Source organism: Protopterus annectens, chromosome 9.part0 (genome assembly GCF_019279795.1).
Source record: "Protopterus annectens isolate FY-2018-M chromosome 9.part0, PAN1.0, whole genome shotgun sequence".
NCBI classification, from domain to species: Eukaryota; Metazoa; Chordata; order Ceratodontiformes; family Protopteridae; genus Protopterus; species Protopterus annectens.
The window spans coordinates 90910158-90927580 of record NC_056743.1 but is presented as its reverse complement, the minus strand read 5'-3'; the positions used below and the strand labels follow the sequence as shown (position 1 = coordinate 90927580).

At 37.3% G+C, this 17423-nt stretch overlaps 1 protein-coding gene across 4 annotated transcripts in view; it reads right to left on the bottom strand.

The window, feature by feature from the left end:
- ANO5 (anoctamin 5) overlaps positions 1-17423 on the bottom strand; it is a 1890652-nt gene that overhangs the window by 156026 nt on the left and 1717203 nt on the right. The gene's annotated exons all lie outside the window — the stretch shown is intronic.

The window sequence follows — 17423 nt, the reverse complement described above, 5'->3', positions numbered from 1 at the left end:
ACGCCAATAAATTTAAGCATAGCAACTGACAAATGGCACAGAGGTAAGGTATCTATATGCTCCACCTGTGACCCAATTTTAGAACGGTCTCTGGGTGCTGCTATGGCTAGGCAAGGAGAAGGTAGAGGCGAAAAGGTCAACTATCTGATGGCTAGCCCTTCTACCTAGGAGAGATTGGTGGGGAACCTCTGCAGCTTCTAATGCTGGCTACATGTACGGCTAGCCATCTCAAGGTAAAATAGGGGGAGGCAAGAATATCCCAAGGTTGATTTTAGTAGGCTGGGGGGGGGGGGCTGTGGAGGGCCACACTCTGGGATACTTTGTAAAAAAGGAGCCATGGAGGAATCCAGAGTTACACAAGCTTGCAGGCCCCTGGGGGGAAGGGAGGAAAACAGGCAAAGGGCTGCTTGGGGATCTGGTAGGTACAAAATAAAATAAAAGCTTCTCGTAGCAGAGTTAGGTCAGTACATTTTCAATCTGATAGCCAAAATGCAGAGCTAAGCCACACTACCTCTGACTTCCCTTGACACAAATGCATTCACAAACACTCAAAAGATATTCTATTAATTATGCTGCAACTCTAGGTATATTTTTGACGTCTGGAGACAGCTGTCTCCAGCCAACTGAAAGATTTTGATGAAAGCCTGTTCATCTAAATAAATCTTAAGGGCTTCAACAGTATAAACATTACTCCTTGGATTCTAACAGGTCAGTTACATGACCTTATTTTCAATTTACAAGCAAGAGGAGGACAAAAGTCCATATGCAAATGTTTAAAGATAAGGACTGACAGAATTAAAATGGCTCTAGATGCAACTGGTAGCTACTAAACCTTTGGTACTGCAAAGAGTTCCTCAATTATACTCGGATAGCAGCAAAAGCACAGGTTTGACAAGTACCTTTTTGAAATCATAAAGTTACTGTTAAGCTCTAGGCTCATGGGAGGGGGTATCAGCAGTCAGTACTGGCCAGCAGAGAACAGCAACAGAAGTTAAAACAGCTTTTAAAAGTTGTTAAAACATCAATCTACCATGCAAAAATGAACATGTTGATAAAATGTGTCTAACAGCTTTTTAAGCATTTTTTATTCAGACACCATTTCTGAATGCTCTCTGTCACTGTCAATGGTTTTTCAATCTTTCAAATGTTTAAAAGCTGGTAAAAACACTTAATACTCATTTTTTTTTTCAGTAACTGGTCTTCTTCTTTCGGCTTTTCCCGGTTAGGGGTCGCCACAGCAGATCACCTGTCCGCTCATGATTGGCAGTGGAATTTTACTGAGTCGAGTTGCCAGCCCGGCGTCCAACCTTCCACAGAAGGCACACACACATGCACACACTCAAACCTAGGGCCAATTTAGAGTGTCCAATCCACCTACAGCATATCTTTGGGATGTGGGAGGAAACCCACGTGACCACAGGGAGGACATGCAGACTCCACACAGAAGGCACCCCAACCAAAAATCGAACCAGAGAACCTCTTGCTGTGAGGCGGCAACGCTAACCGCTGCACCACCGTGGCCGCCCATTTATAACAAGCTTACTAATTTACCAGATTAACTTCAAGGTTGAGGGTCCTGGGATACAAAGTCCTATAGTTTAGAATAAATTTACTCTCTAGTTCATTTAACTTCTTAACTTCTCCCCCTCTCAGCAGGATAAGCTGTGCTAAAATACTGAAGAAAAATGAAGCAACATTACACCCTCATGTATGTTCACAAAATGTTCAGCAACTGGGCTCCTCATATTTTTATTGTGGATATCCCTCAGATGTTCCATAATTCTCACTTCAACAGCTTTTTGTTTGCCCAATATACTATTTAATATTTTCGCAAACTATATCCCACAATGTAAACTACACCATGAGTTACAATTAAATCTACTTCTACAAACAAACTTTTTACCACTGATACAACCCAAAATATTCTTAACACAACTACAGACCTTACAATGCCCATAAGCAAATACACCAACAGACTCCGGAGGAACATCAGTAAGAGCCATATTCAACAACTCCTTTAAATCAGCATAACATCCATAAAAAAATTTAACAAATTTTGGAAACAAATTACACACCCTTTCATCTTCACACACAATATACCATAAATCCAAAATTGCCTCTCTTATTATCTCTGAAAACACAGAGTACTTGGAAACAAAATACATATCCTTACCTCCAACCCCATCAGGCTCAGAAATGTTTTTTCAACAATATTCTTTCTCATTTTATTTCTACCCTTAGGTTTTCTTTCTAATATCTCATCCAGAGCTTGATGTACGACCTTCTCCTTATAACCTCTTTCCGCATTTCCACAAGACTTTCTTTTGTTTCCTAAAGAAACTTTAACCTACAACTTTCTTCAGAAGTATTTTGGGCAAGTGTGTGTGTGTGGGGGGGTGTATCTGCATGTAAAACTGGTAGTACGTGAAAAAGATAAACCTCCATGCAACACAAAGAATTATGATCACAAACGTTATGCAGTACAAAGAACTGTGATAGCTTCTCCCCATTCATAGCTTTTATTATGTGTTGTTGACATGGATGCAAAGACTCCACTCTCAAGCTTCAGGATCAAGGTGAATTTCTTGGCATCCATTTCTCATATGAAGTTGGTTATGATCAGATACCTGATCATACTTCATTATGTAGCACCAAAACTATGCTTCAAAATCAGGAAGAAAAGTTTGGTAAACACCTTTCATGTTATGCTCTAATCTCATGCTATTAACAGTAACCACTAAAGAATTTTTTTGTACGAGACAAAGTTTACTACAGTTTAATATGCTACAAGAAGTTCAGAAATGTACTTAATTTCTGGCCATGTTTTATAATGCAGTGTTACAGCTTTTCAAATCTGTAATGCACTTAAACCTACTACATTTTATTTTTTCTTCTGTATCGTGTGGTACATTGGAGCAGTTATGGCTCTATGTACTACAAAGGACTCTGTGACAGCAACAATTCTGTAACAGCTTTCATATCGCATTTAGCTATCAGAGTTTTGTGCCCCTCTCTGTAACTGGTAATATATGGAGAAAGCAAAGCTCAATTCTCTACAAAGAATTAAGACGGTCACTCTAATCACTGCTAAACTGTGAGTGATATGCTTTCAAAGCTGAAGTCAAGGTTCTTTTCGCTTCACGTTGAAAGTGAAGAAAAGCCCTTGAGGTGAGTTCTGTGAACTCAGTTTCTTAAAAATATAACAACCTGGATGTGACTGGAGACTGACTCAAAATTTTTTACATGCTGAACAGCAGTGATACCTCTGGCTGCCAGCCCAGATGACGAATCTACAAATCATGTTTATTGTAATCTGGTGTAAATATTTTGATAAGTAATAAAAGATTCTCCAGTTTATGAAATGTCAGACTAATGCCCTCTGTTTTCCTGGCTTGAGTGTTAACAGATTAGACAAGTCTAACAGTGCAAGTTAACTCATGGTCTCCTGACACTTCCTTCCATATATGTAAAAGAAAGTGTCTCATCTAGCCACTTCCTTAGGTATTTACACTACAGTTAGTTAAGGACAGGCATATTTAAATGGTCATAAACCCACCTTGACGTGGCATCCTTCAGCATTTGTGAAATACCAAAGGTCAACAAATAATGTTGTTCATATTTACCGTTAACCTATCAGTATACAATGAGCATAGCAAGGTAAAATTTTACTGAAATTCTTTTTTTTACAAATCAGAGACCGTCTTGCCTGATTTCAGGAAAGCAGATCTTCAGCACACAAGGTAATAGGATTGTCTGACAAGATCTTGGACAACATGCAACAACTGGAATGCCCACAGAGATATCTTACTAAAAAGATACAAGGCCTGAACAACATGTCCTACATGGACTGACTCACAGCCCTGTCGCTATACTCAGTATCCAACAGACTGGTAAGAGGTGACTTGTGTCTGGCATACAAGGCATACTCTGACCCATTAGTGATTGATTTACTGCACATCAGCAGGTTGAACAGCATCAGAAATACTCAGGTCTAAACCTCTTCTGCAACATTAACAGAATAGTTTGGAGGGATGGGTATATCTCACAGAAGATACCGCTGCTCGGGAACAGACTCCCCATCCACATAAAACTAATTTCATCCCTGGGCATAATCAAGTACAACTTAGATCTCTGGATGGGAAACCGAAAATTACCCAAGGACTGCCCCCTGTACTACTAATGGACAGAGGCAGCTCCCTAAATTATTTATCCCATGCTTGCGTTCCCTCAAATTATCTATGGTATGATCCTAGTTATTCTCTTCAGGGGTAATACACAATTATCGACCATGGGAGAGGGAAGGTCAATCAATAACCGAATGGGATAGGTTATTTCAAGCACAAAAGGGAAACTGGCTAGGCCTAAGATGGCCTGAAAGGGCAGCTAGCCCAATACTTACCTATTAACCTATTAATTATGAACACAGAAAACAGATAAGTCCAAGACCTGAACCTTGAGGAATTCTAATTCTGAGAACAACCAGTTTTGAATTTCTATCTTTTTGCTCCTGCAAAGAGTATTTTATAGGAAAAATAATTAACTTTGCTATTACAGAAGACTGCATCAAGTCAAGTAACCTTTTCTTTGACCAAAAGACATTCTAGAGACAGGCACATACAATAGCAGAGTTTTCAGTGTGTGTATTACCCACAGACCTGGCACATCAATTGTACCAACTACAGCAGAACATGCAACCAAGAGACCATCTTCAACCCACAGCAGTTACTGTATGGGATGCAGGCAACAAGCTAGTTTGCCAAATGTTCTTATTTCTTACCAAGGAGAAAATGGATGACCAAGATGAAAAAGGACATGTCCTACAATCCTCTGTATCACAGGTTGAAACAATGAAAAAAAAATAAAAAAATGTGAAAATATAGTTGCTGGAGTGGCTTCCCTTAAAGACACTACATCAGTATTAGAATATTCACAACAGACACAGATGTTTAAGTAAAGTGAAGGAGGGATTTGTCTTGAGCAGGGATACTACTGCTATAAAAAATGGGATTCCATTTACATGAAGAGAAATTATGGGAATTCTACACATGACTATCACATTTCATTTCTGGTCATCAATATGACTCCATTGTAAGTTATTTATATATACATACACTTTGTGTGTGTGTGTGTGTGTGCATATATATATATATATATATATATATATATATATATATATATACACACACACATACACACATTCATATATATGTGATCTATAAATACACACATTCATATATATGTGAGCTGCAAAGTTAAAACAGTTCATCGGTGTAGAACATTCAATGAAGCAAAGAGATGGATAAGGTCAGAAAAAAATATGATATGATGAATGACTGCTCTTACCTAATTTAATTTATTTATTTTACAGTTTGTTTACCAGGATAGTCCATTGGGCCAAGCAGAGCCCGTTTTCAATGGAGTCCCAGGCAGAAAAGCTCCATGAACAACAATATAATATGAAGACAACACATTTATGTAATACTATTGAAGAATGATGGTATTATACAACATGACAAAACATCCATGATTGCAGTGAAAATACAGTTAAAAAAACAATAGGTAAAATTATATACACACACATAAATAAGTCAATTAAAATAAGAAAATCCATTTGTGAATATTCCCGTTAAGATTTGTTACAATGTGAAATAACACAGGGTTGACATTACAATTTTACATAAAATCTAAGCAGAGTTAAAGTAGGATAGGGGGATAAGAGGTGGTAATTGTTGAATGCAAGAAGGGTGGGACAATAAGAAAAAAAAACTAGAGCAAGAGTAGGAGTAAACGAGAAAAATAAAGACGGCCGTAGTCAGAGACGCTCAGTATGAAGAGAAGCAAAGGAGAGTGAGAAATGGGGGAAAAAAGAAGAGTCGTGTGGGATGAGAGCAGGAACATTCCCAGAGGATTCTGAGATGGGAATGAAGCAGGGTCTTAAAGGTAGACTGGTTGTCTGTAGTATGAATAAGAGGTGGCAGGGAGTTCCAGAGGTGAGCCAGGGAAAAGGATAGTAGGTGTTTGCCTGGAGGACGAGCAGGCTTGTGCAGATTAAGCAAATTCTGCTTATTGGATCTTAGAAGTCTGCTGGGTAGGTGCATTTTGAAGGAGGAGGAGGCAAGGGAGGGGCAGATGGAGGGATTAAAGATAAGTTTATGGGCATGTGCAAGTTGAATGTAGGTAAGATGGTTGGGAAGTTTGAGCCAGTTTAGTTTGTGCAGGGCATTGCATCGGTGGGAGTAGGATTTATAGCCGGTAGCAAACTTAGAAATGTTGTTTCTTTGCTTTTAGAGAAGACTGAAGGTTGGTAAGAAGTAGGACACCATACAGGACAGAAGGAATGAAGAAGGTGTTAGAGAGTACAAGTTTAGTAGTGGGAGTAATACAGCGATTATGGCGGTAGAGCATGCCTAGTTTTTGGTGGGTTTTCTCTTATTGGTTAGTAAGTGGGTATCAAATTTTAACTGTTCATCAATAAGGACTCCTAAAAGCTTAGCCTAAAATGCTAAATTTTATGAAATCTTGTGATCTTGTGGTATACATTCCAAATTTTGGAGTTTTCTAGTACTCCCCCCTCCTGAGAAAAAAAACATGGGAAAATTAGTTACTTTGACTATGAGTAACATCTTATCTTTATGGAAAGCGATCTATCCTTCACTGTACAGTAATGCCTAGTACTCCGATATTCTTCTACCAGAGGTGATGACGACCACTAAGAACAGTATCTTCCGGGATAGCTATCAGCTGAGCTTTCAAGATAAAACGGAAGATATTAATTTTTTTAGTCATAAGATTGAGGTTCTAAAACTGAGAAGATGGGCCTTTAGTGAAGTCTCAAGAATAAAGAGGCTTTCAGGCAGAGTTTCAAGGCATTATTGGTTTGAAAAGGCATGTATAAAAATAAGCAGATAACATTCATGAAAGAAGCAGCTTAATGGAAGGATAAGCTAGATCCTGGTCAAATATTCTGACAGACAGTACTAAAAATGAGAGACACTGCAAGTTGCTGGATCAAGGGGTTCCTTCCAACGTCAGAGCATAAACTTTTTCCTCTTGGCTGAGCAGGGTTTTCAAGTGGCGGGTCTTTTTGCCTCTTGAAAGATGCATAGCAATGGAGAAAAGAAAATGTGATGAATAACTAGCCTGATGTGTTCTGAGTCACTAAGCCTGACCTCCTTCAGGCTGGAGTAGGCCAGGGCTCCAAATTGCTGGGTTAACAACCTACAATGAATCTGTATAGTTACAGAGTTCTAAATGTTCATATGCTTCAGCTGACAGAACGTTACCTGTCAAAGCCAAGAAGGTAAGATAGAGTTATCGCGGGTCTATATTCCGTGATCGAAAGATCACAAAAGCGAATGCTCTACAGAACGAAAATGCAACACACTGAAGTGCTTTTTATGGTATCGCGGTACAGTGAAGAACAGAATATTTGTCCTTTCCTCACCGTAGTGCGATCTCTGAGTTGGTGTATATATATATATATATATATATATATATATATATCGCAGCCCTCCTCAACAATGGTTTTGATGTGCTGCATTTTTGCTCTTTAGAGCGTTTGCTACTGTGATCATTCGATCACGTAATATAGACCCGTTATCACAATAGGTATTGCTTTCTACCACACCCTATGGAATTAGCTGAACTGAAGGAAAGATGTACGGAAAACCTTGATTCCAGTGTCTTTAAGAAAGCATTGATAGACATGGCTACTTGGAAAGGGTTTCTGAAATAGGAATTTTACATCTTGCAGTCTAAGCTGACACCTGTGCTGCCCTACTAATTATGTTTAGCAAGGTCCTTTGCTGAGCTTCCATTTGGGAGAAGTCTTGTCTCATGACCAAGTGACTGCTACCAAGTTCTTCTGGCTGAGAATGTGGACTGATTTTAAGTGGGTATGCAGGCTTAGAGCCTGGTCTCAAAGCTTCATGGCCAGCCCACAGAAAGGGTACAGATGATTGTTCCTTGCCTGATGCTGCATGTCACTATCAAAGGAATACTTAAACTGAGGACTAATGGAAGGCTTACTAGGGTACCACAGACATTGGTCATTTCCTTCACATTTATGTAATTCTTGCAGAGTTCCATAGGCCATTTGCTTTGCACCAAGATGAAGAATGCGGGCCCCTTTGCATTATCTGCAGAGTATGTACTAAGCTTATGATCTGGTTTTTGGATGGGGCGGTGAAGGGAAAACCCAGGCTTTACATGATTTGTGCTGCCCATCACCTGCATTTGTTTTTCACAGAGGAGATGAGGAACATCTCTGGGTGCATTATTCCTATACACTTAAGCAGCCAGCGAATCATACTCTTGTGTAACCTTGCATGAGTTACTATCAGAATGGAGACTGACACATGAACCTGAAGGCCTTCTGGGAAAAAAAAAAGCTCTAGCACATAAATGGGGCAGATGTTGGATAAGCTGGATATAGTGGTTCATTAGGGGGACATTATCTCGGAGGAGAGGCATTCTGAAGTTTCTGTTGTTCAAGACGGCTGGACAGGTTCCAGGCTGGCTTACAGACACTCACTGATAACCTTGGGCTCAGGAAGCATCGGATGGTCAAGCTGTAACTTCTGTGATGCATGTATGGATCAAGCAATCATCCAGACATGGATAAATGTGGACTCCTTTCAGCCTTAAATAGGCACAGGGTGAAGCTATACACTGTGAATGTCTTTGGTGCAAACAAGAGGCAAAAGGAAAATAAGTAAAATAAAGCTCCAAGATACCATGAGTGCCTTATGGATAGGGGTGGGCAGGTAGGAATCCTTCTTCCCCACTTTTCTTACAACATAATATCTCCACCTACCTCCTATGCCTGCTGTCACTCTCTCGTCTTTTTTTTTTTTTTTTTTTTAAACACACCTTTATTAACTTATCATTGACGACATAAGCTAGACATTCCACTGTGGGATACTTTAAACCTCTTGTATCAGAGGCAACATGGGATATATGCAAATTACCCATTAAGGATATCAGGTATTTCAGTTAAATGGCAATTCTGAATGTCCATGACTTTTTCTTTTACTTTTAAGTCTATTTATGGACAACTTCAGGACAATAAAGCCAAACCCTCTAGCTGTGGTGACATGCATGTTTCGGCCTTCTCATGGCATCATCAGCCCAGCATAAGAGGAATGTTTTGACTTTTGAAAACACGGGGTTGTTGTACCCAGCTGATATCCATAAACATTAGGATATCTACAAAATATCCCAACTAACAAACTAAAACAATGAGTAAAAAGGTCACACAGGAAAAATCAAATGGTTAAAACACACAGAAAAATCTGGACAGGGTAATTTGCATATACCCCATTTTGCCTCTGATACAACAGGTTTAAGGTATTACACAGTGGAAAGTCTAGCTTTGCTAGATTTTTCTTTTTGTGTTTAACCAATTGTTTTTTCTGTGTGACATTTTTACTCATGTTTTAGTTTATCACTGAAGACATAGAAAAACATACATTAACAGAAACAAAACATTTTAACATCTTCCATTTAAATAAAATATAAATCACACATTTTCTTTGCTATCATTCTATTTTTTTTTTTAAGTCCTGCCTTCCCTTAAACCTCACTCCTCCTCAACATTATTATACATGTATTGTTCCCACAATTTCCATTTACGTCCATGTAATTTGCTCCTTCCTTTTTCTTAACATCCCTCTTTCAGTTCTTTTCTCTCCTTTATAATACTCAATACCGCAAATGCAGTTGGTGTACACTTTGACTTCCATTTTCAAGTAATTGCTTTTTTTGGCAGCCAACAGAATTAAACTTAAAGCCTTACTATGTCTAGGGAATTCAGATCCCGTATCCCTGCCTATGCAAACACATACCTGGGAGCCATACATGTGTCTTCCGGTGGTTTTCTTGTAAACTGCTTTTCCAGTCTCTCTTCCCAATCTTTTCTAACCTACTCTGATTGATTCTTATATTTATCATGCAATATTTTATATGCCTTACTAATTATCTCTTTCTAACAATTGCACCTGTTCTAGATTCAACTAAAAACTCTACCAGAGCAGGTCTTTCACTTAAACTTCCCCTATCCCTTTCTCTTTGCCTGTGCTCTGAGATAAAGCACTGGTAAGGAAGGCAGTCTCTAGCCTGCAATCCAAATGTCTTCTTGGACACATCCCACTCTTACATTACCTTTCCTGATGGAGTCATTTGCTCCAAATTTCTTGGTTCCTTTGCCAGATTTCTCCAGTAAATTCCAACCAGTCTTGGCTGTTTTCTGCACCCCTACTTGCAGTAACCCCTACTGGCCAACTCTCCTTTCTACATTGTTATATTTGTCTTAGTTGTCAGAATACGTTCAGCTCATTTATGAACACAACATTCTGTATGGTTATTTTTCTCCTTATAAGTCTGCATCCAAAATCCCACTCTGTTTCTTCAATGTCCCCCTACTGTCATCACCATCCTTTTCCACTCTGAATTATAACCTTCAGCTTGTGTTTATGTATTATGAACCTTAGCTGTGTAGCTTTAAAACATCCCTTTAAATCAGGTAACTTAAAAACCAACTTGATCTAGTGGAAGTATCAGCTTATCCCAATTAACTCTTGCCCTCTTTCCCTCAAAGATAAATTCCATCAATTCTTTATTAATTACTGTCCATAACTTCTCCTTGGGTTGACAAAAGTATGCCCGATACGTATACAAGACTAAAGGGACTAAACTTTTTCTTTGCTTGTATCTTACTATCTATAAATAGAAGTTTCCAGTTTCGCAATTTTTGTATTATCTTTTGTTTAATCTCTTCGCACATGTCCTTAGTTGCCATAACAGAAACCTTTTTAATCCATACTCCTAAATACCTCATGTCCCCATAAATATGGGTATTGCTGAACCAATGTGTGTGTGGGTACATAATTTACAACTACAGCCTTTGTTTTTATCTTCATTAAATTTTATATCTTGGAAAAAAAAACTTGAAACTGTCTCAAAAAGTTCCATAGCTCTGTGAAGCCCTTTTCTGGATTTATCAATTAAAAAACATCTGCAAATAAAGCTACCTATTTGATTACCATACCAATTACATCACTGTACTTCTGAGTTCCTTATTTTGTTTTCCAATGGCTGTAAATATAAAGCAAATTATAAAGAGGGAAATGGACACCCCTGCCTGGTTCTCATGTTCAAACACAGCTTATCTGAGAGGTATCCTCCCACCTTAATTTTTGCCTCTAATCCTTCATATAGCCTTCTAATTAACCTTATTATTGTATCGGGGAATGCAAATGCTTCCAATGACATACTCAAAATCCAACCTTACTCTGTTGATGCTTTCTCTGCATCGACCCACCAATAATAGAGGTATTTTCTTACATTATTCTTCCCTCTGGATCATCACAGCTCTAATAATGTTGTCCAATGTTTTCCTCCCCTCCACAAAACCACAATGATGCATGTCTAGCAATTTTTGGCAACACCTTTGCCATTCTTTTAACTAGTACAGACAAACACTTTATAATCATGGTTTAAAACTGCAATGGGTCTATATGAAGCTGGGTCTGAAGAGTCTGTCATCTTTAAGTAACACAGCCACCACAGCTTTCTTCCAGTATGAAGGCACATCCCCTCCTTTTAAAATACTGTTAAACAAAACCTTCCAGATCTTTATCACTTTCCTCTGTCCTAATTTCCAAACTTCCATGGGAATATTATCTATTCCTGGAGATCTTCCTGAAGATTTATTATACATCACTGTTTTTATCTCATCACCTCCGATCTTAACAGTTACCTGTTGAACTTAGTCTAACTCTAACCTAGGTATAATTAAGTATTCCACAGATATTTCCATTTATACTCTTTCTTGACCTCCACATTTCTCTGCTTTACGCAACTTTTAATAAAATTTCTGGAATATCTCTAAAACCTCTACAGGATCTCTGGTTATTTTTCTTGTTATAGGTTTCCTAAATCTGATGACAACCCTTTTAGCATTCTGTTGACTAAGTTGTTGTGCAAAAAGTTTCTGCGGTGCGGAGTTATCAAAAAAGTGTGGCTTAACTGCAATCTTTCTAAACTCATGCAAATTATGCAGATAATCCCTTCTTTTCACTTTAGCACTCTGCATTTGCTCCTCCTCCTCTTGTTCTATGAGATTCCCTTTATTCTGCAATACTTTAACCTTTGTCACCCCAAGTAATTTCTATTCCTTCTTAATCATATCCTTCTCTAATTTCGACCCTTTTTTGAAATCCATTTTTGTTTTATCCCAGTCACTAGCTATAACTTCTGAAGATATTTCAGTCTTCCCTAATAACTCTCGAATAAATTCCAATACCCATTCCTTAAATGCCTATCTTTTTAGAAGGCAGGTTTACTTCATCACCCTGCATTTGATATCTTAGTTTTTACTGCTGCATGATCAGAAATACTTATTGGGTGCGTGTTGAAGCTTTCAATTAAATGTACAGGTTCCTGTGAAACAATTTCTATCTAGTCTAGTCCAGTTGTTGTACCTTGGGGAATAATATGTAAATTCTGTCAAGAGTTCTTACTACTGAATTTGTATCTTTCATACTAAATATTTTCATAAATTTCTTCAGAAATCTGCCCACTTGTTATATTGTCCATTCTGGGCCCCCCTGATATTCTCCCTACTGCAAATCAAATTCCAGTCCCCACCTACAAATAATGTTCTTTACTGAAAGCTGATTTCTCCCACAATGTTCTTAAGCTCCATAATAACAGTTTATGGTGGAATATAAAGACATGCCACTGTAATCCTCCTTTGCCAATAGCCCCTTACTACCACAAATCTATTTTTCCTCCTCATCTATCACTAGTGGAGCCCTACTAGCAATTAGTATAATTACTGCCCTTCTCCTGTGTCCCAGATATTCTGCTAAATATCCATTCTGAAATCCTCTCTGCCAAATTCACATGCTCATTTCTTTCTAAATGTGTCTCCTGCAGCATTGCTACTTGCACTCTGCATTTCTTAATATGATTCAATGTGCTTTCCTTTTTATATATACCTGTAAGGCCATTCATGTTCTAGGATAATATGGACAACATAGCTATCAGGATAAAAACTATAACCGGACTCCCCAAACCCTCTACTACTATCCCCTTAACATTCCCCTTATAAGCTACATTTGACTAACTACTAACATGAAATAAACAGACCAAAACTAGAAGCTCCACCATGCTGTGGTGTATATGAGTGATTCTGAAAAGTAATTTATGTACCCTAATGCTTATTTTGTCAAGAATGTTATTATAGGTTTATTGACGATTTGATTTTTATTTGTAAGGGTGATCAACAGAAATTTTTGAAGTTCATAGAACATATTAATGGCACTAATCATAGTTTGAAATTTACTTGCCAGCTTAATTCTATTAGTATGACCTTTTTGGATGTGGAACTTTGTGTGGATAAGAATGCAATTCAGATTAAACCTTATAGGAAACCTACTTCCGTTAATTTTCTTAATGCAGATAGTACGCACACCCCACACTTAAACTATCACCTTGTGGAGAATTTATCAGAATACCTCTGATGTGGAGCTTAAAGAAACCTTTCTGGATGAGGTTTATGACAGACTTAACTCAAGAGGGTATTCTAAAGTTGCCTTGAATGGCGCCTGGAATATGATTTAGAAAAAAACAGAATATTTTTGTTAACAGATGTTTGAATATATGGGGGTTGATGGTAAAAGGAATAAGGAAGCAGAAAGATTATTTCTTGTAATGAGATATTCTTCATTTTCAAACACTGTGGAGAAAATTAAGGAATTTTGATATATGGTTTCCGAGGATGCAAGTGTGGGACATATTTTTCCTAAACATGTGACATTTTCTTATGGCAGGTATAACAATTTGAAGGAATTATTAAATGGGGATGGTTTGATTAGTAGACTGGATGGAACAGTTGGAACATGCTCATGTGGAAATTGTTTTGTATGTGGTAGAGTCACAAATTAAAGTGGTTCTAAAATTAATGGTAGATTGTACAAGGCCAGAAAAAGTTTTCATTGCAACTCCCAGGGGGTTGTATACATTATGGGCCGTGGTTGTCAGAATACCAAACGGTATATAGGGCAAACAATGAGAAAGGTGAAGGTTTGAGTAATGGAACACTTGGGAGATATTAGAAGACAGAATTGAAACACCCCTGTAGCCGACCATTTTGTGTCTGTGCATGGGGTGTTGATACCAGCTTGTTTTTTAGTGTGCTGGCACGTCCTATTTTGAATTATGGGGTTAGTTTTAAGGATGAACTGAATAAGCTGGAATGCAGAATGATCATACATTTCAGAACACTTTACCCCAGAGGAATGAATACTGATAGTAATTTAACGTTATAAATAGGAATATTTAAATTTAGTTTTATGGGAGAAACTTAAACAGTATTGTATTTGATAAATAAAGTTATACAAGTGAAATTTTGTAGGAAATTTGTTATATGTATAATGTATAACAAAATAGTTGCATCATACAAAAGATTTTAATGTTCAAATGTTTATGGGATGTGTTGGTGGGGTAATGTTTCTCTAAATGTGCGGAGAAATTATGGTTAACTGAATAATTAATTCATTTGCAAACAGCACTTGTGTATAAATAGGGTCATTGTTTAAAAATATTCCTTAGAAGGCAAAAAGCAGAGGTACCAGAATAAATTTCACTGGTTACTATACCCGGTGGTGGTGTGGATTTTTGGTCTGTATTTCTTGTTATTGTGACTTTCTGTGTTTTCAATATACCTACTAACATGACTAACCTTTTGACTCCATGCATATCATATGCACTCCTTACTTGTTCTGACTTACATGACTGAAATTTGCTCTCAAGCCATAACCTTACAATAAATCCAGCAATACATATATTCATAAGTATTAAATACTCTTACCACATTACTAAAGTTAAACTGTCAGTATGTTCACATTATACCCAACTGTAGCATCTTACAGGTCATTCAACAAAAATCTCTTATGTTGCAATCAATGTAGTTGCTAATAATGACCTGTACTATTACTGTAACTTAGGTAGTCGCTAATAACTAGCCTCTACCCTTATACAACTGTGACTGCTTAACTTTTACTGTACTGCAATTAAAATAGCTTTTTTGTTTGTTGATTGCTAATTAGAATTCTCTAATACAAGTACTAGTTAGGTACGACTGTCTTATCAAACTGCTACTCCATTGTTTCTACTGTATGTTAGTTTTATGGAGCTTTTCTTCCCGGTCCTCCACTGAAAATGGATTCTCTATGGCCCAGTAGACCCATCCTGGTAAACAAATTAATATAAACAAAAATAAATAAATATTCTTCCCAACTATTATACACAAGTTTTTTTTTTTTTTTTGAACGTGCACTTACAGCTTTTGTGATATAAGCACAGACTGTTTGGCAAGCTGATCTTTTATACAGTTGTTTCTTCTAATCTCCATTTGAATTTATGCCACATTTAGAGAAAATATCCTAATTCTACATACAATATAATCAGTACACTTATACCCACACCCTTACCCAAGCAGCCTAAGATCACAGCATATGAATATTAAACTTCTTTTTGTCCAGACTTTCTCTTATCATACTGCAAAACATACATTTCTTACAACTACAAAAGTACTTTCTTACTTTAATATCATTAACAAACACAGTCACGGAAGAGAGTCCCCCACATTTAAAAGACTCAGGGGTGTAGCAAGCAAATTCCATTTTGTACTCACCTAACACTTAAAAATGGCCACAGCTCTTAAAAATGCTGTCCCCAGCATTTAATAAATTTAAGAAACATTTTCAGCGGTTCCCCTTGAAAACTGTTAAAAAATATTGTTTTTAGACTAGCAACATTGCATCTGTTGTTAATGGATACATTAGACTGCTGTAGATATAATATGACCTGAAAATGACATTTTGATATGATGCTCAGAAAAAAAATGTTCTTAAGAGTACAGAGTATGCCTGACTACACAAAACTGTTTTATTGTATTTAACATGCAGTTTATATCATAAAATGCTTTGTACAAATATTTTACTGTATGTAACATGCAGTTTAGATCATAAAATGTTTTATACAAATACTAATAAGAGCAAACATTGCTTTACTTACAGTTAGGTTTCCCCGTTTAGTGTCCTTTTAAATATTAACAATATAAAGTGTGATATATGCTTTACTGACCACCCACCAGTTTAACTCAATAAAAGTCCAGTGTTTTTTCAGCCACTTATTCATGCAAAATCATACTTCACAAATGTGGTCAGATACTTTATAGTCTTCCATCACCCAAAATCAGACTCTGGTCCAAGTCCAAGGTAGTGCTGATTTTTCAAGTAAATTCCAGTGCTTTTTTCTCTCTCAAGTATTTTCCTTTGGAAGGGTGGAAAAGGTATCACTAGCAAACTCTCTCTACAAACCTTACTGTTAGAAAAATAAGAAGCAGTGCCCCCTTCTGCTTACTGACTCACTTTTTGTTGGATAAACGTTTTATGTCTTCCTTAGTTTGTTCTGCATCAAAAAATGACTGATCTTCCAGGAAAAAAAACACTCTGAAGATAGCCGATTTACCAGCTTGAATCTCACTGCTGTGTCTCAACATTCCCAGACTGCTGGGATAAATTTGCTTCTCTTCTGCCTCGTGCACAGTGAATACTCATTTTCTATATACACCCTGCTGCCTTCAATTTTTAATACTTTGCCCATCTGCCAATATTTTGACAGGATCAACTCTTTCTGATGGTATGACTGCATCTTTACTAATACAGGTCCAGGCAGCTTTCTCATGGGCAGGTTTGGAGCATGCACATGACATGCCCTTTCAGTTAAATTCTACTTGAACACCAGTTGCTTTATTTGTGCTTTCATAAAATTAAAACATTGTTTCTTTCAGTTTCTCCGGTACAGCAGAAAATTTCATTTTTTCTGCGCACTTTAACTCTTTTTTTTTTTTTTTTTTTTTTAGAAATCTTATTCAGCCAGCTTTTTCTTCATGTCAGCATCTGACTTTTGCAGTTTTATCAGTTAATCTGAATGGCTAGTTACAGCTTCTTCTATTTGTGTCTATCCTTTTGGTGTTTGAATTGATAAATTCCTTCAACGTTATCATTTATTTTAATAGAGTACGTTTGATTTATTTTTTCCTCTAAATTACTGGAAGCCATCTCTTGAACCAAAGCTGAAGCTTGAATTTTTTTTTGAGCAGCTTGCAGAATCCTTCCCAGACATTCTCTTCAGCTTTTCTGGTTAATTTTCTTTCAGATTTTTCAAATTTATTTTTTGCTGGCATCCAGGCAGTGTATTTACCAATTAAATTTCATTAAATTTTTTTTCAATGGCATTCCCTTTTCACGGTTTCTGATGTCACACTAGGAGAGCTGAAGATGGGCTATTGATCAGTTGGCAGCCATCTTGGAAATCTCTCAATCTCTTCTCCTCTACTTGGTCTTGCCATG